Below are 23,423 nucleotides of genomic sequence, written 5' to 3' on the forward strand. Positions count from 1 at the left end.
CTGTGTTGGGGCCCGTGGTCCTCATTAACCTCTGCACTGGTATGGTTTCATGTCAACACCCAGCATCGGCGTCCATTTTAAATGGATGTCTGTCTCGGTAAGATAGGCGTTTGTGATTGTGCTGTGTAGCGGATGCACTGCTGCATTCATTCATTCTTCAGACACTTGTGTGTTGATTTGACGTCTACTGGCCCCCGAGCAGATAAACGTCTCTCACTCGGTTCAGGATAATGAGTCATGATGGGGGCAAGAGTAGGCTGGAGCGGTAACAGCCTCCCCAGCCAGCTGTAACACCGTGCCGACTGTGCACTGCATGCATGTCTAAAAAAATAAATAATAAGAATTGTATTGAAGTTTTATTGACAGATATAGATTAGAATATGAGATGGGGAGATACAGTGATCTACAAAAGTATTGGCACAGTGATAAGTTTGTTGTTGTTTTGGCTCTGTACTCCAGCACTTTTGATATGAAATTATACAATGAGTATGAGGTTCAAGTGCATACTGTCAGCTTTAATTTGATATTTGATACATTTGATATATTTTCATCCATATCGGGGGAACCGTTTAGAAATTACAGCACTTTTTGTACATAGTCGCCCCATTTTAGGGGATCAAAAGTATTGGGACAAATTCACATACAGTATAAGGAAGGTCAAAAAGATCATCAAAGACAACAACCACCTGAGCAACTGCCTGTTCACCCCGCTATCATCCAGAAGGCGAGTGTCACGTTCTCCAAGATAGCAGGAAAGGGGTAAGTCAGGCGCAGGAGACTGAGGTCCGTTGAACAGACGTTTAATACAGCCAAGAGCAAACACAGCAACAAGGCAGGGTGCACAATCCACAAAAGGAAGGAGAACAGCTCCAAAATCCAAATAGACGGGGCGCAGCCCGGCAACCCTAATGCCTAACAAAATACGTTGCACAGTCCAATACATACAGTTAACCTGCCCACTACAATAAACGTAACAAGCAACAATCCCGCACGAATCCCAAACGAAACAGACAAACTAAATACCCCCCACTAATGACAAACAAGGAACAGGTGTAGACTAAAACAGACATAACCAACAGACACTGAAACATGGATCGGTGGCAGCTAGTAGACCGGCGACGACGACCGCCGAGCGCCGCCCGACCGGGGAGAGGCGCCACCTTCTGTGGACGTTGTGACAGTGAGGTCAGTACGGGTGCATCAAAGCTGGGACAGACTGAAAAACAGCATCTATCTCAAGGCCAACAGACTGTTAAATAGCCATCACTAGCACATTAGAGACTGCTGCCTATATACATAGACTTGAAATAATAATAAATGGAACACTAGTCACTTTAATAATGTTTACATATGTTGCATATGTATATACTGTATTCTGTTCTATCCTACTGTATCTTGGTCTATGGCACTCTGACATTGCTCGTCCCTATATTTATATATTCTTAATTCCATTCGTTTACTTAAATTTGTGTGTATTGGGTATGTTGTGAAATTGTTAGATATTACTTGTTAGATATTACTGCACTGTTGGAGCTAGAAACACAAGCATTTCGCTACACCCGCAATAACATCTACTAAAGACGTGTATGTGACCAATAAAATGTGATTTTATTTGATTTATGTGTCTTAAAGTAGTCAAAAGTTTAGTATTTGGTCCCATATTCCTAGCACACAATGATTACATCAAGTTTGTGACTCGACAAACTTGCTGGATGCCTTTTCTGTTTGTTTTGGTTGTGTTTCAGATTATTCTGTGCCTCCAAGGATTGCTAACCTCTCACCATTACAATAACAGGGGAGGTTAACATTTTTGGGGGTGTATATGATATTTGTGCATCTATAACTTTCTCACTCATCATTATTCAAGATGAATTCAGGACTATCCGTAATCATGGTAGCATCCACATTAATGTAGAAGTGTTTAGAAACATATTCTTATTTACAATAAAAGTGACTCCAAAATTCCACATGACATTATTTACTATTAATTTCTATCGGGCACAAAATAATCTGCAACACAACCAAAACAAACAGCAAATGCATCCAACCAGGTTGTAGAGTCACAAGCTTGATGTAATCATTGTATGCCAGTTGTATGGGACCAAATACTAAACTTTTGAATACTTAAATACACATATAGGTGAATTTGTCCCAATAGTTTTGGTCGCCTAAAATAGGAGGGACTATGTACATAAAGTGCTGTAATGAAAATAACCCCAAATTAAAGCTGTCAGTTTGCACTTTAACCTCATAGTTATTGTACCAAAGTGCTGAAGTACAGAGCCAAAACAACAGAAAATGTGTCACTGTCCCTATACTTTTGGAGCTCACTGTAGATTAGAGGGAAACAGTGCAGAAAGTGTGTGGCGGAAAGGGGGACCGACTCGCTGCCTCCATGGGCGCATAGGGCCCAGGGGTGGCAGCACTACCACGAGACTAGCCTGCATGCGTTTTTTTTATACAGATGTCAAGCAACTCTGTCACATTTAGTTTTCCAAATCCTGCATGTATGTTTTGGTAACGTGATGTTAGTTATTGCAACATAGTTATACTTTTTTGATTACATCATAACCTTTAATACCCACTCTATTTCAGCTAAGAAATTATGTAATAGGAAGTTCCTTTGGTTGCTTCAGGACATTAATTGGGGCTGACTTACTCCAATTGATTTAAAAAGGATGGCTTTATCATGCGAGCTTCAAACACTAGCCCGGGTACCACCGCTAGTCCATGCTGCTCTTTCTTTCCAACCTCTGCAATAAGCAGCGACCTTGTAAGTACATTATGGACGTCAAGCATCCACCCACTCATGGCATAGAGAAAGAAAGCATTTGATGTATTTATCTTTTGAAAATTACAGTTTCCAGGCTTTAATGTCAGCCACCCTGCTAGGCTCATTGGGTATTGGCTCGTCGTGTGAATTATCATAACTAATGTATTTTTAATACTGACCAGATTTACAGTCCCGCTGAGAAGACTGGCTACATCGGACACAGTTCTTGTGGAATTGTAACGGGGGTTCATCATCCTCTACTGACAGGGGTTAGGACACTCATTTAAAAACCCTGGCTGAAATATTAAAGAGTGATATTTATTCTCTTTAGCCACCTGAAGTGTCAGTTGGGTTGCCAGTTAGTGAATCTGGGTTTTGGAAGTGGCTCCAACATTTCATTAGAATTAGATGTGCTCTACAGAACTCTGATCAGTTCTATCTCAGGTTAGACCATGATGAGACATTGTGGTTTTGAAGGGATGTAGTCCGATACTGCCGGATTACAAATGAACTGTTCAAGGGTGTTATTTATTTCATAATCAAAACATGTTGTTGCCAAAATGACTACAAATGAAGATATACAAGAGGAAAGACAGATAGGGTCAACTTCAAGGTACACCTACAGCTTTTTCAAATCAACTTCTTTCAAACAATTTATTTCGTACAGACTTGAAGGAAAAACTCATACAAGTCAGATATTGTACAGATATAGAATCTTAATTTGAGCCAGTTTGCTACAGCAGGTAAATAATCCTGCAGCAACAGGAATTGTTCATTATTATGTGGATTATATTTAATGAACATTTTTGGGGGGGAAAATCAAGTCAGAAATTTCCAAGTGAAAATTACAAACTTCAGAAGCCTTTTTAAACCTCAAATACACTGCAAGTTGATAATTTCCTGCATTGCACAAAAGTTATTCTAAAACATGGTGATCAAATTAAGATTGTACATCTGTAAGTCAAGTAACACTGGCCCTGAGTTTTTTTCCGTACTGTTCTGTAATGGGGTGGCTAGTTCCCATAATGTCTGAAATATCTTGAATCCAAAAAGATGAAAGAATGTTTGAAGGACTTGAAGGACATTGCAGTTAATGCAGATGGTCATTTTCGGCTAGCGTATCCCATTTCATAGTGAGTTTGTGGTTTCAATTCTACTCGGAGGAGGGCCTGACGGGAGAACAGTGAGAAGCTCTGAGGACAGGTCAGCCAGTGTGTGGGGGATCATTGATCCCACTCAGCAGGATTTAGACTCTGGAAAGAGGGACATCTGAGAGGTGAGAAGGTTTAAGAACTGACGCTGTGCAGGGAACACATGGTCCTCTGGAGCTTTTGGGCCAAGGTAGGATGGCCCCTCAGCTCACCTGGTGAGATAGATAGAGAGCCTCTAAATAGAAGGTGGGGAATGGGGGATCCTCTCAATATTAGTAATATACAGCAGCCAGTCTTATTTTGTTCACCTTCAGACCAAAAGTACAAAATCAAGGGAGACAAACAAACATTCCTCATGAAATATTTCACAAATGCAAAGGTGTTCTATATCTATACGTACTGTAGCAAAATCAGGAAATTCCAGTTTTCTATGTCTCTCGGCAGTCTGCATATCATCCCAAAATAATAGAAAACCGTTCACCCATTCTCATTACCACAAGGCCAAACAGTCAGAATATCTGTCCTGAAACTTCATCTGCATTCCAAATGTGCCATACAAATGAGATGCGATGAACACCAGAGGAAGGCGCAAGCTTCCATGCTTCACTAAGCCAAATTAAAGACATGTTTTTGTACACACTAAAATGGGGGGCCGTTAAAGAAGTTCTTAATAGCCACACAACAGCAGCCAGAATCACAATCAACAAAAATCTGGCAAGCCATTAAAAACAGATAATATTAAGAGCCTGGAGGAGATGACAGCTGAATTTCTGCAGTGACTTCCGCATGTTTCCGTAGAGGTCAGCGCCCTAGTCCGATCTGAAGATTGATCGACCCAAGATGTGATCATTAGGTTTTCTGAGCATTTTAGAGCTCTTTCAATTGAGAAATTATTCAGGAAATTGGGTAAACGTTGCTGGGTAGCAATTGATTTATTTCCATCAATTAGGTTAATTTGCATCTTGTCCACCATTGACAATGTGACGGTGCTAACCTGATCAAGAGTTGTGCCATGCTCTTGTGACTTATTTCCAATACCCCAAAAGCTTCTAGTATGAGGCATTCCACATTGCCTTTAAAACATTTTTTACTCCTGTATTTACTAGAGTGGATAACCTTGGGCTGCATGTAAACACAGCTCTCTATTATTTCACTGATTGGCCATTCTTTGTCATTCACCCTCTGCACAACCAAATCAAATCAAATTGTATTTGTCACATGCTTTGTAAACAACAGGCGTAGACTAACAGTGAAATGCTTATCAAATCAAATCAAATGTTATTAGTCACATGCGCTGAATACAACAGGTGTAGACCTTACAGCGAAATGCTTACTTACGAGCCCCAATCCAACAATGCAGTAAAAAATATATATATATAACAATAAGAATAAGAAATAAAAAGTAATAAGGAATTAAAGAGCAGCAGTAAAATAACAATAGCGAGACTATATACAGGGGGGTACCGATACAGAGTCAAAGTGCGGGGGCACCGGTTAGTCGGGGTAGTTGAGGTAATATGTACATGTAGGTAGAGTTATTTAAGTGACTATGCTTACTTACGGGTCCTTTTCCAACCATGCAGAGTTAAAGAAACCAAGGTCTAGCTTTCAGATTAACAAAACCAAAAGAAAAGCTCAACATCCTGTACAATATCAAGGTAGGCTAAAGAATTGTAATAGTCTGAATGACATCAGCAAAAAAAGGGCTCATTGGCTTCATCGATGCGAGACAATCAATAGTGGTATACAAAGAGCCCATTCAGTGACTGGAAATGTATGTATGCTGCAATCTGAACAGCCTCTGTTAATTAAAAAGGCACAAACAGAGGCTCCTGTGAGAGACAATGCAATGTGTTTTCCCTACAACTCTGATTCTTTTCACACATTCTGCTGTCTACTAGATTCATACAAGGCACTTTCGTCATTGAAACTATGATTAATACAAGTGACTTTCATGCCATTCACAATAGCATTGTGTAGGCTGATTGTATAACTGAAGATATCATATGTTTCTGTATATTCATTACATATGGAGACAAAAGCACAGTACAAATTTCAACACTATTCTGTGCATAGTATTCATTCACTGAAAAAGTAGGACCCATATTCTAAAACACGACAGCTCAATTCATGCTATTAGCTGAAAGTGGTTTTTGTCCTGTACTGTAACCTAACAAGACAGTTCTCATGGTCTGTTGTTCCAACAAGGTGGACCCCTCTACAGATAATCATTATTTATTTAAGGTCAACACCAGGTCAGCAAGTGACTCAGACATAAGTAATACACAATTTCAAAGATGTTGACAGGTGATAACTGTGGGAAAGTTCAGTTGGTTGTTGCCATCCACAGAGGTTTAGACATCAACAAAGATGTGCAAAGATGTAACGTAATTTAGGTGACAACTGTGGGCAAGTTCACCTTCTACAGATGTTATCTGAAAGGTCAAAAGACTTTTGTGTATATACACTATATAAGGACTGGGCAATTATTTTCCATGGAGGGCCACATTAGAATATATGTTTGCCATCGCAGGCCAGAATCATACTACAGGATTATACATCATGTGTATGACTGTGTTGACAGATATATCTACTGTAAATCATTTCCAGATATGCTACTTATTGAATTTTTTTAACATGCACAGAAATAAACCAGATCCATGTTCTCCTTTTGGTAGGTATTTTCATTATTAAACATGCAATGAACTACACGGAGGGAAAAGTACACTGTGCATTCAGCACCACAGACAGAATTCTTGTTAACGGGTATGCACAAAAACACAAGAAAGAGAGCGAGAGCTCAGCATTACGTTTAAACGACTCAATCAGTGTGAGGAGTGAAGCCTCTGATGGGCATTGAGTAGAGCAGTGAAGTCAGGTATAGATTCTGACGTCGCTATGCGCCGGATTGCTGAGAGGTGAGAGTCAGTAAGAGATGATCTGTGCCTTGACTTGTTATATTTCATCACTGAATATGTCTGTTCACATACATAGGTTGACCCAAACAGCACAAACATCTTCTGACCATGATTCCTAATCTTTGGAAAGTGTTCATTGAGAGATGCCTAGAACCTCATCAGTGACATCGTTTTGAATAGTTCTCCAATCACTGCATCAGACTGAATCACTGCATCAGACTGAAGATCGATAAGCTCAAGTTGCAGGTCAGTGGGAGCGTTATCCACATTGACGGTGAAATGAGAGGAAACCAACAGCATGTCATTTTCCAACACTGAAATCCTCAGATCAACGGGAAAAAAACGTTCAAACACGCCGCAGCGATATATACTTCTCCCGCTGGTCATCTGATAGGGAACAGACTAGTAGTGTCGAAAGGTGGATGAGATTGTTGGCTTTTACTTGGCGGATCAGGAGAAGTAATTTTCTTTTGAAGGCTTTGACAAGGCTGTACATCTGATGTGCAAAAAGGCTCTTCCCTTGTAGTTTGAAATTCAGTTCATTCAAGAGGGCCATGATGTCCATGGTGAAGGCAAAATCAGCCAACCATTCTTTATCTTGCAGTTGAGGGAAATCCACATATTTTCTTTCCATTTGCAAAAACTCAGCAATCTCCGACTTCAGGTCCCACACCCTTTTAAGCACCTTCCCCAAACTCAGCCATCTCATGTTTGTGTGGTAGGGGAGATCTGCATGACCCGACTCTGTCTCTTCCAACAGTGAGACAAACTGCCTGTGGTTTAAAGATTTAGCTCTTATGAAGTTTACCACTTTAGTGACTGTATCCACAACATGGCTCATTTTCAGAACACATTTACAGAGCACCTCCTGATGAATAATGCAATGCAGGAAAATCATTTTCTGATCTGGGTTGAGCTCAGCTACTTGATCTTGTATCCTTTTCAAAAGGCAAAACGTTTTTTCATGTCAAGTTTGGGCACCATCAGTGGTCACACTGGATAACTTTTCAAAACTCAGTCCTAGCTTTGCCACACACTTATTAACCTCCAATAAATCTTTCCCTGTGGTTGTGCTCTTCAGTGACTGGACTGAAGCAAGCTCCTCTGTAATTTAAGTCTGGGGTTATTCCTCGTAAGAATATCAATAACTGCACCGTGTCAAGTGCATCACTGCTCTCATCCAGGACCAAGGAGAAATAGGTGAAATCCTTTACATTATCTTTCAACTGTTGGTCCATAGTCTCTGTGATGTCCTCAACACGCCGTGTCACTGTTCGTCTTGACAGGGAAACATTTTCAAACAGTTCTTTCTTGTCGGGCAAAGTGTTTCTGCGGAGTCAATGAAACATTCTTTAATGAATTTGCCCTCAGCAAATGGCTTGCTATGTTTCGCAATTTTGTGGGACAGTACGTAGCTAGCTCTTGCAATTCTGTCATTTGCTGAATGCAGTTTTGTGAAAAGTCCTTGCTGCTTTTGCAACTGAGAAAGCAACTCTTTCGATGCACTTGCCCTCTGCTCAGAAGACATATTCCTATATTTCTCTGCATGCTTCGGCTGGAAGTGTCGGGACAAGTTGTAGTCTTTCAAGACAGCGATGCTCTCTTTGCACACTAAGCAAACAGCTTTCCCTGATACCTCAATAAAGGAATATTTCGATGTCCACTCATGCTGGAACACCTTACATTCAAAGTCCTTTTCTTTGAAATCTTTGAAAAAGTATTTTTTGCGCAATTTCTAGCTAGCTACTATTTGTAACTGTGATGTGTGTGTCAGCCTGTCAGTCACTGTCTGTCCTAGTGCAGTTGTTATTTATACGGGACATCAAAATAAATGTCCCACAAGCAGTGGGAGTTAAATCATTGCACAAAGATGAGTATTCATTGGGCTTTTAATTTGAATTACAAATACTTTTTTCAAAACTTTACTATCGCAAATTCTTTATGTGATCTGAGCATGATTCCGCGGGCCGTATTGAATCAGATCACGGGCATCATATGGCCCCGGGGCCGGCCATTGTCCAGGCCTGCACTATATATACAAGAGTATGTGGACACCCCTTCAAATTAGTGGATTTGGCTATTTCAGACATACCTGTTGCTGACAGGTGTATAAAATTGAGCACACAGCCATGCAATCGCCATAGACAAACATTGGTAGTAGCATAGCCTTACTGAAGAGCTCAGTGACTTTCAACGTGGCGCCATCATAGGATGCCACCTTTCCAACAAGTCAGTTTGTCAAATTTCTGCCCTGCTAGAGCTGCCCTGACCAACTGTAAGTGCTGTTATTGTGAAGTGGAAACATCTAATAGCAACAACAGCTCAGACGCTAAGTGGTAGGCGACACAAGCTCACAGAACGGGACGGCCGTTCTGTGGAGTGATGAATTAAGCTTCACAATCTGGCAGTCCGACGGACATATCTGGGTTTGGCGGATGCCAGGAGAATGCTACCTGCTCGAATGCATAGTGCTAACTGTAAAGTTTGGTGGAGGAGGAATAATAGTCTGAGTTACTTTTTCATGGTTTGGGCTAGGCCCCTTAGTTCCAGTGAAGGGAAATTTTAACGCTACAACTTTGAGGCAACAGTTTGGGGAAGGTCCCTTTCCTATTTCAACATAACAATGCCGTTGTGCACAAAGCGAGGGCCATACAGAAATGGTTTGTTGAGATCGGTGTGGAAGAACTTGACTAGCCTGCAGAGACCACAACCCCATCGAACACTTTTGGGATGAATTGCAACGCCGACTGTGAGCCTGGCCTAATCGCCAAACATCAGTGCCCGACCTCACTATTGCTCTTGTGGCTGAATGGAAGCCAGTCCCCGAAGCAATGTTCCATCATATAGTGGAAAGCCTTCCCAGAAGAGTGGAGGCAGTTATAGCAGCAAAGGGGGGACCAACTCCATATCAATGCCCATGATTTTGGAATGAGATGTTCGACGAGCAGGTGACCACATACTTTTAGTCATGTAGTGTATATATATTGGAGTCATTAAAACTTGTTTTTGAACCACTCCACAAATGTCTTGTTAACAAACTATAGTTTTGGCAAGTCGGTTAGGACATCTACTTTGTGCATGACACAAGTAATTTTTCCAACATTGTTTACTGACAGATTATTTCACTTATAATTCACTGTATCACAATTCCAGTGGTTCAGAAGTTTACATACACTAAGTTAACTGTGCTTTTAAACAGCTTAGAAAATTCCAGAAAATGATGTCATGTCTTTAGAAGCTTCTGATAGGCTAATTGACATAATTTGAGTCAATTGGAGGTGTACCTGTGGATGTATTTCAAGGCCCACCTTCAAACTCAGTGCCGCTTTGCTTGACATCATGGGAAGATCAAAAGAAATCAGCCAAGACCTCAGAAAAAAATTGTAGACCTCCACAAGTCTGGTTCATCCTTGGGAGCAATTTCCAAACGCCTGAAGGTACCATGTTCATCTGTACAAACAATAGTACGCAAGTATAAACACAATGGGACCACGCAGCCGTCACACTGCTCAGGAAGGAGACGTGTTCTGTCTCCTAGAGATGAACGTACTTTGGTGTGAAAGGTGCAAATCAATCCCAGAACAACAGCAAAGGACCTTGTGAAGATGCTGGAGAAAACAGGTACAAAAGAAGCCACTGCTCCAAAACCGCCATAAAAAAGCCAGACTACGGTTTGCAACTGCACATGGGGACAAAGATCGTACTTTTTGGAGAAATGTCCTCTGGTCTGATGAAACAAAAATAGAACTGTTTGACAATAATGACCATCGTTATGTTTGGAGGAAAAAGGGGGAGGCTTGCAAGCCGAAGAACACCATCCCAACCGTGAAGCACAGGGGTGGCAGCATCATGTTGTGGGGGTGCTTTGCTGCAGGAGGGACTGGTGCACTTCACAAAATAAATGGCAAAATGACAAAGGAAAATTATGTGGATATATTGAAGCAACATCTCAAGACATCAGTCAAGAAGTTAAAGGTTGGTCGCAAATGGGTCTTCCAAATGGACAATGACCCCAAGCATACTTCCAAAGTTGTGGCAAAATGGCTTAAGGACAACAAAGTCAAGCTATTGGAGTGGCCACCACAAAGCCCTGACCTCATTCATATCGAACATTTGTGGGCAGAACTGAAAAAGCATGTGCGAGCAAGGAGGCCTACAAACCTGACTCAGTTACACAAGCTCTGTCAGGAGGAATGGGCCAAAATTCACCCAACTTATTGTGGGAAGCTTGTGGAAGGCTACCTGAAACGTTTGACCCAATTTAAACAATTTTAAGGGAATGCTACCAAATACTCATTGAGTATATGTAAACTTCTGACCCACTGGGAATGTGATGAAAGAAATGAAAGCTGAAAGAAATAATTATCTCTACTATTATTCTGGCATTTCACATTCTTAAAATAAAGTGGTGATCCTAACTGACCTAAGACAGGGAATTTTTACAAGGATTAAATGTCAGGAATTGTGAAAAACTGAGTTTAAATGTATTTGGCTAAGGTGTATGTAAACTTCCTACTTCAACTGTATATATACAGGATACAGTATCATTCAAAAGTCACATACTTATTCAAGGGTTTTTCTTTATTTTTACTATTTTCTACATTGTAGGATATTAGTGAAAACATCAAAACTATGAACTAACACATATGGAATCATGTAGTCACCAAAACAGTGTTAAACTATTCAAAATACATGTTATATATAAGATTCTTCAAAGTAGCCCCCCTTTGCCTTCATGACAGCTTTGCACACTCTTGGCATTCTCTCAACCAGCTTCACCCGGAATGCTTTTCCAACAGTCTTGAAGGAGTTCCCACAAATGCTGTACACTTGTTGGCTGCTTTTCCTTCACTCTGCGGTCCAACTCATCCCAAACCATCTCAATTGGGTTGAGGTCAGATGATTGTGGAGGCCAGGTCATCTGATGCAGCACTCCATCACTCTCCTTCTTGGTCAAAGCCTGGAGGTGTTTTGGGTCTTTTTCCTGTTGAAAAACAAACCAGATGGGATGGCATATCGCTGCAGAATGGTGTGGTAGCCATGCTGGTTAAGTGTGCCTTGAATTCTAAATAAATCACTGACAGTGTCACCAGAAAAGCCCCCCCACACCATCACACCTCCTCCTCCATGCTTCACAGTGGGAACTACACATGCGAATATCATCCAATCACCTACTCTGCATCTCAAAAAGACACGGCGGTTGGAACCAAAAATCTCACATTTTGTCACGCCCTGACCATATGTTCTCGCCCTGACCCTTGGTTCTCTATGGTGTTTAGGTCAGAGCGTGACTAGGGGGGTGTTCTAGTCATTGTATTTCTATGTTAGTGAGTTGTATGGTTCCCAATTAGAGGCAGCTGGTAATCGTTGCCTCTAATTGGGGATCATATTTAGGTAGCCTTTTTCCCACCTGTGTTTTGTGGGATATTGTTTTGAGTGAGTGCATGTAGCACTACGGTACTTCACGGTCGTTGTTTGTTTCTTGGTTTGTTTAAGTTTCACTTAAATAAAGATGTGGAACTCCAATCACGCTGCGCCTTGGTCCGTCTCTCTTCACGAATGTGACACATTTGGGCTCATCAGACCAAAGGACAGATTTCCTCCGGTCTAATTTCCATTGCTCGTGTTTCTTGGCCCAAGCAAGTCTCTTCATATTGTTGGTGTCCTTTAGTAGTGTTTTCCTTTCAGCAATTCGACCATGAAGGCCTGATTCACGCAGTCTCTTCTGAACAGTTGATGTTGAGATGTGCCTGTTACTTGAACTCTGTGAAGCATTTATCTGCAATTTCTGAGGCTGGTAACTCTAATGAACTTATCCTCTGCAGCAAGGGTAACTCTGGGTCTTCCTTTTATGTGGCGGTCCTCATAAGAGCCAGTTTCATCATAGCGCTTTATGTTTTTTGTGACTGCACTTGAAGAAACTTTCAAAGTTCTTTACATTTTCCTGATTGACAGACCTTCATGTCTTAATTTAATGATGGACTGTAGTTTCTCTTTGCTTATTTGAGCTATCTTGCCATAATATGAACTTGGTCTAATACCAAATAGGTCTATTTTCTGTATAACACCCATTACCTTGTCACAACACAACTGATTGGTTCAAACACATTAAGAAGGAAAGAAATTCCACAAATTAACTTTTAACAAGGCACACCTGTTTATTGTAATGCATTCCAGGTTCCTACCTCATGAAGCTGGTTGAGAGAATGCCAAGAGTGTGCCAAGCTGTCATCAAGGCAAAGGGTGGCTATGTGAAGAATCTCAAATATAAAATATATTTTGATTTGTTTAACACCTTTTTGGTTACTACATGATTCCATATGTGTTATTTCATTGTTTTGATGTCTTCACTATTATTCTACAATGTAGAAAATATGAAAAAGAACTACAAATCTTTGAATGAGTAGGTGCTCTACAGTATATATAAATCTCCCCTTGAGCTAGGGTTGGCAACAGCTTTTATTCTCCATTTGGCTCTGAGATGTGATTGAACTTTTTTTGACATGCAAATAGATTCATGTAGTACCTATTGGAGCTTTATTGTGCAGCCAGCTATAGCCTGGGAAGATGACATAAAAAAACTGCACTGCATTCATTGACAGTAAAATCCCATCTCTGATCTGGCTGACTGCCAACCATAAACATGGCAGAGATAACGCGGAAGGAATACATGTGTAATGAAAGACCAACAAAGAGCTCTGAAGTCGTAAGGAAAGTAAGGAGAAACAGACAGATGGCGATGCACATAATGCCCTCAATATTACTATCCAAGGAACTAAGGCATCCCTATTTGAAAATCAAATTCACCTAGTTTGGATCCTTTTCATCCAATGCGTGCCTCACTGTTTTCCTGATGCATAGCACAATATATCAAAAGAGTTTTGAGATCAAAATGTTAGATGGCGAGGAATCGTACAGAATGTATCACAAGATGGTCTGTGCGTGGATGATTTGTATTAAGCGTGCAGCTCCTGTATGATAGCCAGTGATAAGACAACTGTGTTATGATTGCATGTGACTGTGATTATATGGGTTGGAAAAATTGCACAGTTAATGTGATTGATGTCAAAGTGTCGTCATTAATGTGTATTTGGTTTTACGGCTTTAACTGGGTGCTTGCCAACACTGGGTGCTTTGTTACACCCTATGTTCAGTTTTGAGATCTCATGATTGCTTTATGATTTTGAGTGTGCAATAACCTATAATGACAAATCATCATGCTGTTATTGGTGACCATGACTCAAACAGCTCCTTTTTATTGTCAAAATGGCCATTCATGATCAGCAGGCTTACACTGTGTATTGGTGTTGCACGGTAATACACAAGTGCCTCCTGGGCATTTGACATTTGACATTTGATCTCTACACAATTAACTTTCTTCATGCATGAACCCTGTTCAAAACATTATTTCTAGATTACACAAAATGTTGTTATTCAACAGGAAAAAAAACAACCGAACAACCTCACAGAGGTGGAAAAGCTTGTGGCACTGAAATACTAGTGCATATTAGTTCATACAAGGAAACATTCTAGTGGAATTATGTGTCTGACATTCATCTTGAACTGAGCATAATGCTCTTCAAGCTCTTTCATTACATCCTGTTCTTCATCAACTGAAAATATGACATTAAATAGCCTCATTGTTAGTTGTTGAATGTGCATTGGTTTCAAGGTCTCATTTAGATATAATTAATCTTACCATTTGAGGCTGTTTTTTTCTCTGCAAGACGGATTTCAGGTTAACTCCTTGGCAACGCTGGGCAATATCGTCCCTATTGAACATCTTTGTGGGCTCAGCATAGTAATATAAAGACACCATGGGGGTTGGCTAATTACTAGCCATGTATTAAATGCAGACATCTTCATCAGCTTTTCTCATCGCCATTTTTTGTGCTCATAGCCATTTCTTTTTATGACTAATTTTTAAAGTGACTAAGCAGTCTACATACTGGTTCTTTTATTGTAGCTGCTACGAGGGCAGCTCTAGAACACAAAGACACTTTACAATGGCTGATATGCCTAGTAACATTAATGCACTGTATTGCAACACGTATAAATGATTTCCATTGTTTAGTTTGCATAATTGTTTACGTTCATAAACACTTTATTCACCATTATCACGGTTTCTGAAATTTCGCAATCTGGAAGGTACACTGTGTAATTTAATGATGGCAATGCAATAATGGCAATGGCAACCTTCAAAATACACAGTCAAATCTAAAGTTCCTGAATAATTGTGTTTTACCTGTTAAATACTTATTTGTAATGCAAAATACTAACTCATTTGAACATAAACAGAAAATGTGTGTGCTTTACGGATGAACAGTACCAGCAGCACTGTGCCCACCTAGGCACACAAGAACACACTCTGCCTCTGTGATAACTACATGCTCTGCATACTTGTGCAAGTATTCTGACAGCACACACGCACACATGAGAGACCACCACACAGACCTGTGTTTTTTACTACCATCTGTTCCGCCATTTCACAAAGACATAAAAAGCTGCCACCTCCCTTCATACATATAAACATGTCCTTATGAGTTATTTCCCCACAATTGAAGATTATATGTTAACTATGTAGAGCCTGAGGTAACGTATCTCCCTGTTGGCAATTCTGCTTGTTCGTCGAATAAATGTTTTAGCTATACTTCAAGTTTACATTCCTCATGGTTAAAAGCCTTGCCCGAAACCAGAATCCACCATCCACCATCATGCATCAAACACAATGTCACAAAGTTCTCCTTTGACCCACTTTCGATAAAGTTCTGTGATGTCTTTTGAATAATGACATTCCAGTGATTGATGCAGCCATCAGTTACACTAACATTCAAGGCCATTGCGCACATATGCCCTTCATTAGTCAATTGCTCGGTGTCACCGTCTTAAGTTAAGCAGAACGTCGATTCAACCCCAGTTATAAATTCCACCAAGGACTTTATTTAAACAAAGAATCTACATTTTTATTTTAGGTATGTATGTAATTGAAAATGCAGTTTCAAATGACATCTTCAAAACTGCAAGCCAAGCATTTTATGTGGGTGTCATCATTGACATTATTAATAATGAATGATTGATGATGAAAGAGAGCAACCCGTGAGCCTTGTATTCTCAATGACACCTCACAATATACACTACCGTTTAAAAGTTTGGGGTCACTTATAAATGTCTTTGTTTTTGAAAGAAAAACGAATTTATAGGGCATTAAAATAACATCATATTGATAAGAAATACAGTGTAGACATAGTTAATGTTGTAAATGATACCGTCTGCCCAGATGTTTGTCCGCCGCTGTCGTCGTACCTGGAGGAGAGCCCGGTCAGACCTCCTTAAGACCACCTCCAGGTATTGATCGCCACCGGACCCCGGCTCCCCGGTATAGACTAGGGAAGAAGGTATGGCTGTCCACCCGGGAGTTGCCCCTCCCACAAAACACCAGTCTCAATGTCAACAGTGAAGAGGCGAATCCGGGATGCTGGCCTTCTAGGCAGAGTTCCTCTGTCCAGTGTTTGTGTTCTTTTGCCTATCTTAAAATCTTTTCTTTTTATTGGCCAGTCTGAGATATGGCTTTTTCTTTGCAACTCTGCCTAGAAGGCCAGCATCCCGGAGTCGCCTCTTCATTGTCAGCGTGATAAGGCACACTAGTTTAGAGCGGTCCGAGGGGAAGGAGGAAGGCTGAAGCTCGAAAAGGAGCGCACACTGGGCTAGAAACGCCCGACAGGTGCCCGGCTCTCTATGGAAAAGTTCCAGGGGAGGTAAGCCGGGCTCCCGGGAAGCCGGAGTGACCGGTGAGGCAGCGCTGCTAACTGCCGAGTTACAGAGGAGTAGGCTGTAGTAGGCTGCCTCCCAGCCAACCCGCGGAATTGCTCCAGCAAGATGTCCAGCGCCCGGTCATGACATTCGGCCAAAGTGTTGACCCCCTCCATGAGGCCACGAAGCAATTCCCCATGCCTAACAATGGTGGTTCCTTGGGAGGAGAGGGCGTTGCGCAGCTGGTCCAAGTCTGCTGGGTCAGTCATGGCCAGTGTCACGCCCTGGCCACAGAGAGGTTTTTGTTCTCTATTTTGGTTAGGCCAGGGTGTGACTAGGGTGGGCATTCTATGTCCTTTTTTCTATGTTTTTGTATTTCTTTGTTTTGGCCTGGTATGGCTCTCAATCAGGGACAGCTGTACATCATTGTCACTGATTGGGAGCCATACTTAGGCAGCCTGTTTTCCTTTGTGGTTTTGTGGGTAGTTGTTTTCTATCTTGTGTGTTCACCTGGCAGAACTGTTGGCTTTCGTTTTCTTGTTTTATTTAAAGTGTCATTAAAGTTAATATGAGCACTTACCACGCTGCATCTTGGTTCCCTCTGTCAGACGATCGTTACAGAACTACCCACCACAACTGGATCAAGCAGCGTGCTCGGGAGGAGATGTACACCTGGTCTCATCAGGAGTGGATTGGGAGGAGAGACTGGACTTGGGGCCAGGTGATCGACAGATATCGGAGCCTACCTGGGAAGAACGAGAGGCAGCCCCAAAAAATGTTTTGGGGGGGGCACACGGGTAGTTTGGCTGGACCAGGGGTGAGGCCTGAGTCAACTACCCGTGCTTTTTGCGGTAAGCAGGTGCCTGCCTCTCGCACTCTCTCTCCAGTGCGCCTGCCCAGCCCAGTACGTCCTGTGCCTGCTCCCAGAGCCAGGCCTCCTGCATGTCTCCCCAGTCTGGTGAGTCCTGTGCCTGCTCCCAGAGCCAGGCCTCCTGCATGTCTCCCCAGCCTGGTGAATCCTGTGCCTGCACCCAGAGCCAGGCCTACTGCAAGTCCCATCAGTCCAGAGCCGCCAGAGCCGCCCGCCTGTCCGCGCAGCCAGAGTCGCCCGCCAGTCCGGCGCCCGCGGCGAGGGATCCCGCTCTAGAGGCACCACCTAAGTGGGGTGAGCCAGTGGTGGAGCGAGGTCTGCGTCCCGCTCCTGAGCCTCCACCGCGGATAGATGCCCACCCGGACCCTTCCCTAGAGGTTTAGGTTTTGCGGCCGGAGTCCGCACCTTTGGGGGGGGGGTACTGTCACGCCCTGGCCATAGAGAGGTTTTTGTTCTCTATTTTGGTTAGGCCAGGGTGTGACTAGGGTGGGCATTCTATGTCCTTTTTTACAGTATGGCTCTCAATCAGGGACAGCTGTACATCGTTGTCTTTGATTGGGAGCCATACTTAGGCAGCCTATTTTCCTTTGGGGTTTTGTGGGTAGTTGTTTTCTGTCTTGTGTGTTCACCTGGCAGAACTGTTGGCTTTCGTTTTCTTGTTTTATTTAAAGTGTCATTAAAGTTAATATGAGCACTTACCACGCTGCATCTTGGTCAGACGATTGTTACAGCCAGTTCGTACTGTCAGGTTTTAAGGTAAGACCCAGATGCAGATGACGTCGGAGTAACAACAGTTTATTAATCCGACAGGGGCAGGCAAAAGACGGGCAAAGGGCAGGAAGGGGTCAGGAATCCAGATAGGTGGGGCAAAGGTACAGGACGGCAGACAGGCTCAGGGTCAGGGCAGGCAGAATGGTCAATACCGGGAAAACAAGAAAACAGGAACAATCACGAGACAGGAGCAGAGGGAAAAATGCTGGTAGGCTTGACGAAACAAAACAAACTGGCAACAGACGAACAGAGAACACAGGTATAAATACACAGGGGATAATGGGGAAGATGGGCGACACCTGGAGGGGGTTGGAGACAATCACAAAGACAGGTGAAACAGATCAGGGTGTGACATTTCTAATGATCAATTTGCCTTTTAAAATTGTAAACTTGTATTAGCTAACACAACATGCCATTGGAACACAGGAGTGATGGTTGCTGATAATGGTCCTCTGTACACCTATGTAGAAATATTCCATAAACAAAATCTGCCGTTTCCAGCTACAATAGCCATTTACAACATTAACAATGTCTACACTGTATTTTTGATCAATTTGATGTTATTTTAACGGACAAAAAAAATTGCTTTTCTTTCAAAAACAAGGACATTTATAAGTGACCCTAAACTTTTTAACGGTAGTGTAAATTATGAAAGTATTGACACGGTGACAGGTACCCTAGTGGTTAGAGTGTTGGGCCAGTAACCGAAAGGTTGCTGGATCGAATCCCCATAGCTGACAAGGTAAAGATATATCATTCTGCCCCTGAGCAAGACTGGAGCCGTGGAGGTCGATTATGGCAGCTGACTCAGAGGGGTTGGGTTAAATGTGGAAAATGCATTCACTTGTACAACTGACTAGGTATCCCCCTTCCCTTTTAATGACAAGCCTAATGTGAAGTTCAAGGTTAAAACTATCACAATGCCATTATAAGCATTGCAATGTGAGACAACCTCTTTCACGACAATATCATACACAACATGTAAAACTACTAAAGATGTAAAACTACTAAAGATGTACAACTACTAAAGATGTATAACTATTAAAGATGTACAACTACTAATGATGTATAACTACTAATGATGTACAACTACTAATGATGTGCAACTACTAAATATGTACAACTACTAAATATGTACAACTAATGATGATGTACAACTACTAATGATGTACAACTACTAAATATGTGCAAGTACTAATGATGCACAACTACTAATGATGTACAACTACGAAAGATGTATAACTACTAAAGATGTACAACTACGAAAGATTCCGGGTTGAAAACCATATTGTGTTCTTGGCCACAGTGCATACTTTATTCTCCATAAAGTTGGGGTGGCTGTCTAGTGCCCAAGCTTATGGGCCTGTTTAAAAGGCTATCTGTCACCGGGCAGAGTCAACTCATGGCATGGAGAGATCTGCCAGTGCCTCAGCTTGGCAGTCCCCCTCGCTAAGGTCACTGAAATGTCTGTTTGGCAGCCCCCCATATCAGGTCACTGAAATGTCTGCCCTGGACCCCACTGCATAGCAATGCTGCCAACTCTGAGAGACAGTGATCTGTTAACACTACTTGAAAAGGCTTCATGGTACATAGCCCTGTCATAATAATGATATGAGCTGTCATAGATGGTCGTGACAGCTAATGTCAGCTACGGTCGGTCACAGATTTTCTTCCGGATATCACCATGCAGCCACTTTTTAACGAGAGCCACAAGCGACACAGGATGTTATTGAGAGAATAATTGGGGCAGTCTTCCAGCATGGAACTGCTGTAGGTTGTTGTGTACATTGTGTCTGTGTGAGAATGACTGTCTGGGACAATTTGACAAACGGAAAGCGTTTCTACAGGGAATGCGATCTCCACGTTTGTTTTCAATTATTTTGATTATTTCCAGTCAAGAAGACTTTTCAAATAATCTAAACCACAATTATGTACCTCTGAGTGTATCTCAAGTCTCTCCTTATTTGTGTTTTCTTTGTTGTATTCAAAAGTGTGGCATGTGTAAAGCTGCCCTAACAAATTGACAAGTGTGGCATTAACCATCAATTCTTAAAAAGATGAGACTGTGGGGCTGTCTGTGCTGACACATTTCCCATCCTAAAAATCAATGATGAAAGCTGAGAAGACACGCTGTATCTCATTTTGCTCTAGTGTGTGTGTGTGTGTGTGTGTGTGTGTGTGTGTGTGTGTGTGTGTGTGTGTGTGTGTGTGTGTGTGTGTGTGTGTGTGTGTGTGTGTGTGTGTGTGTGTGTGTGTGTGTTTGTGGTGATGGCTGATTTCCCAACTCCTGTCAGTCAGAGTGTGCATGTGGGCAGCTCACCTTGGTTCCTGTCTGTGGCTTGATCTGCCTGGGGGCATGTCCATATGAGCTATCCTGTCATCTGACAGGTCACACCAAGGTCATTGCTGTCTGTCATCTCCATCCCAGACCCACCAGCACCAGATGGTACCCTCCTCATTACAAAAAACAGATGTATCATCATTCTGTCATTCAGGAGTTTCTCTCCTTGGTGGTATGAATAATGTTGTACTGTGGAAACGTGTTGAACTCACTGTATGAATCACTAATACTGAATAAATCCATTGTTTTCTTCATCTGACTCCATAGGATAAACAGAAATATGCAAGAGACTATGGTTGAGTTACAGTAATAGGCAATGAAGAGATGTCTGATAATGGAATTCTAAATACAAGTGTATTTAATTACTTTGTAAAATGGGTTCACATAAATGGCATCAACATAAGTTACAAAGCATTAACAAGCATTATAAGTCACTATTTTAAAGAAGAGAGAGAGAGAGAGAGAGAGAGAGAGAGAGAGAGACCCCATAGCCCAAAAGTTCATGGGGTGGAGAGAGATAAAGGAAAGAGTATCTCACCACATCAGGTCAGGAACAAATAATGAATCTTAGACCCTTTTATAAGCACCTAAGTTGTTTAGAGTTGTTGACCAATAGTATTACTGTAAAGTTAACCTCCAATCAGATAACAGACCTACATGATGTTACTGCTGCTTCTCAGAGGTGTGACAATGGTGGTTGGCAAGACCAACACAGAAAATGCTGAATACCTAAGACAACACATAGCAAATGCTTGCATACAGTTGGTAAGAAGAGTCACTAAGCTCCCCTACATCATCCTTTCTTGGACACATCTGATTCTGGATCAGAAGTGTTCAAAACTGGACAGCCTGCACTGTAGTCAATGTAGACAATCTTCTGATAAGCAGTTCATGGTCCTAGCAGCATCACTTCAGGACTGTGCTTTTGGCGCTTAGCATTGTCTTCTTCTTTAGACATGCAAATGTCCTTAGGTAACACCTTCCTGCAAGCAAGCTAGAAAGGAATGCTCCATTCTTCTTTGAAAAAGCAAAATGTACATCATAGATGAATTCACATTTCAATGTACATATTTACAAAGTCAAGGTATTGGAGTGGCAATCACAAAGCCCTGACCTCAATCCTATAGAAAATTTGTGGGCAGAACTGAAAAACTGTGTGCGAGCAAGGAGGCATACAAACCTGACTCAGTTACACCAGCTCTGTCAGGAGGAATGGGCCAAAATTCACCCAACTTATTGTGGCAAGCTTGTGGAAGGCTACCCGAAAAGTTTGACCCAAGTTAAACAATTTAAGGCAATGCTACCAAATACTAATTGAGTGTATGTAGGCTTCTGACCCACTGGGGATGTGATGAAAGAAATAAAAGCTGAAATAAATCATTCTCTCTACAATTATTCTGACATTTCACGTTCTTAAAATATAGTGGTGATCCTAACTGACCCAAGACAGGGAATTATTACTAGTATTAAATGTCAGGAATTGTGGAAAAATTGAGTTTGAATGTATTTGGCTGAGGTGTATGTAAACTTCCTACTTCAACTGTATGTGCATTTCCCCGTCAGTGTTGTATTTTCATCAAATGTACTTTTTGTGGATAAAGTGTGTGTGTAAGTAAATATGTAGTGCACATCAAAAACACTTGTGTGTTTAGATTCCCATGTACTGAATAAAGAATACAAGTTAAAACGGTTTTCATCACATTTTCAACTCTTGCACTACTGATGCTTTTGTCACCAAAAATATTGTGTTGATAAAGCGAATGTGCCTACTCTGGTATCGGCACATGCGCTCTTGCCAACAGCTTGTAGATACAGTGCGGGTATAGCCTACATGATATGCAAGATTATAAATGCAAGATAATTTTTATTTGTCAGATGGCAGCCAATCATCGATCATCATGTCAACAGAATAAGACCCTCAATATTTATTGAAAAGACCTTCAAACTCATTACCATGTGCTTTGACCACCCTGTGAAGTTAATCCTAACTTATTTCATGATGTCGTGACATTTTTTTTATCTAACATGTACTTTAATCGCATAAAAAATTTGGATGGGAATCTCTTTAAGGATTGGCCCCTTTTTTTTCAATTTTCACCTAAAATGACATACCCAAATCTAGCTGCCTGTAGCTCAGGCCCTGAAGCAAGGACATGCATCTTGGTACCATTTCAAAGGAAAAATTTTCAAGTTTGTGGAAATGTGAAAGCAATGTAGGAAAATATAACACATTAGATCTGGTAAAAGATAATACAAAGAAAAAACAACCAGAATTCTTTCATGTTTGAAATGCAAGAGAAAGGCCATAATTCAGATTTTGGCCACTAGATGGCAGCAGTGTATGTGCAAAGTGTTAGACTGATCCAATGAAGCATTGCATTTCTGTTCAAAATGATGTATCAAGACTGCCCAAATGTGCGTAATTTGTTTATTAATAACTTTTCATGTTCAAAACTGTGCACTCTCCTCAAACAATAGCATGGTGTTATTTCACTGTTATATGTACTGTAAATTGAACAGTGCAGCTAGATTAACAAGAATTTAAGCTTTCTGCCAATATAAGATATGTCTATGTCCTGGGAAATTGTGTTGTTACTTACAACCTCGTGCTAATTGCATTAGCCTACGTTAGCTCAACCATTCCGCAGGGGACCCACCAATCCTGAAGAAGTTTTAATGTCAAACCATTTTGAGGATGTTGGAATTATATTTTGGGCAAACGTGTGCATGCCTACAGGAGACTTTTGAACTAGCCTAATCAGATTAAAACATTGTGAATGGTTGTGTTTATGCCGCGTATAAGATGTAAAACATTTTAAAAGTTAAAAAACAAATATTTAGGCTTTAT

Source organism: Salmo salar, chromosome ssa14 (assembly GCF_905237065.1).
Source record: "Salmo salar chromosome ssa14, Ssal_v3.1, whole genome shotgun sequence".
Classification (NCBI taxonomy): Eukaryota; Metazoa; Chordata; class Actinopteri; order Salmoniformes; family Salmonidae; genus Salmo; species Salmo salar.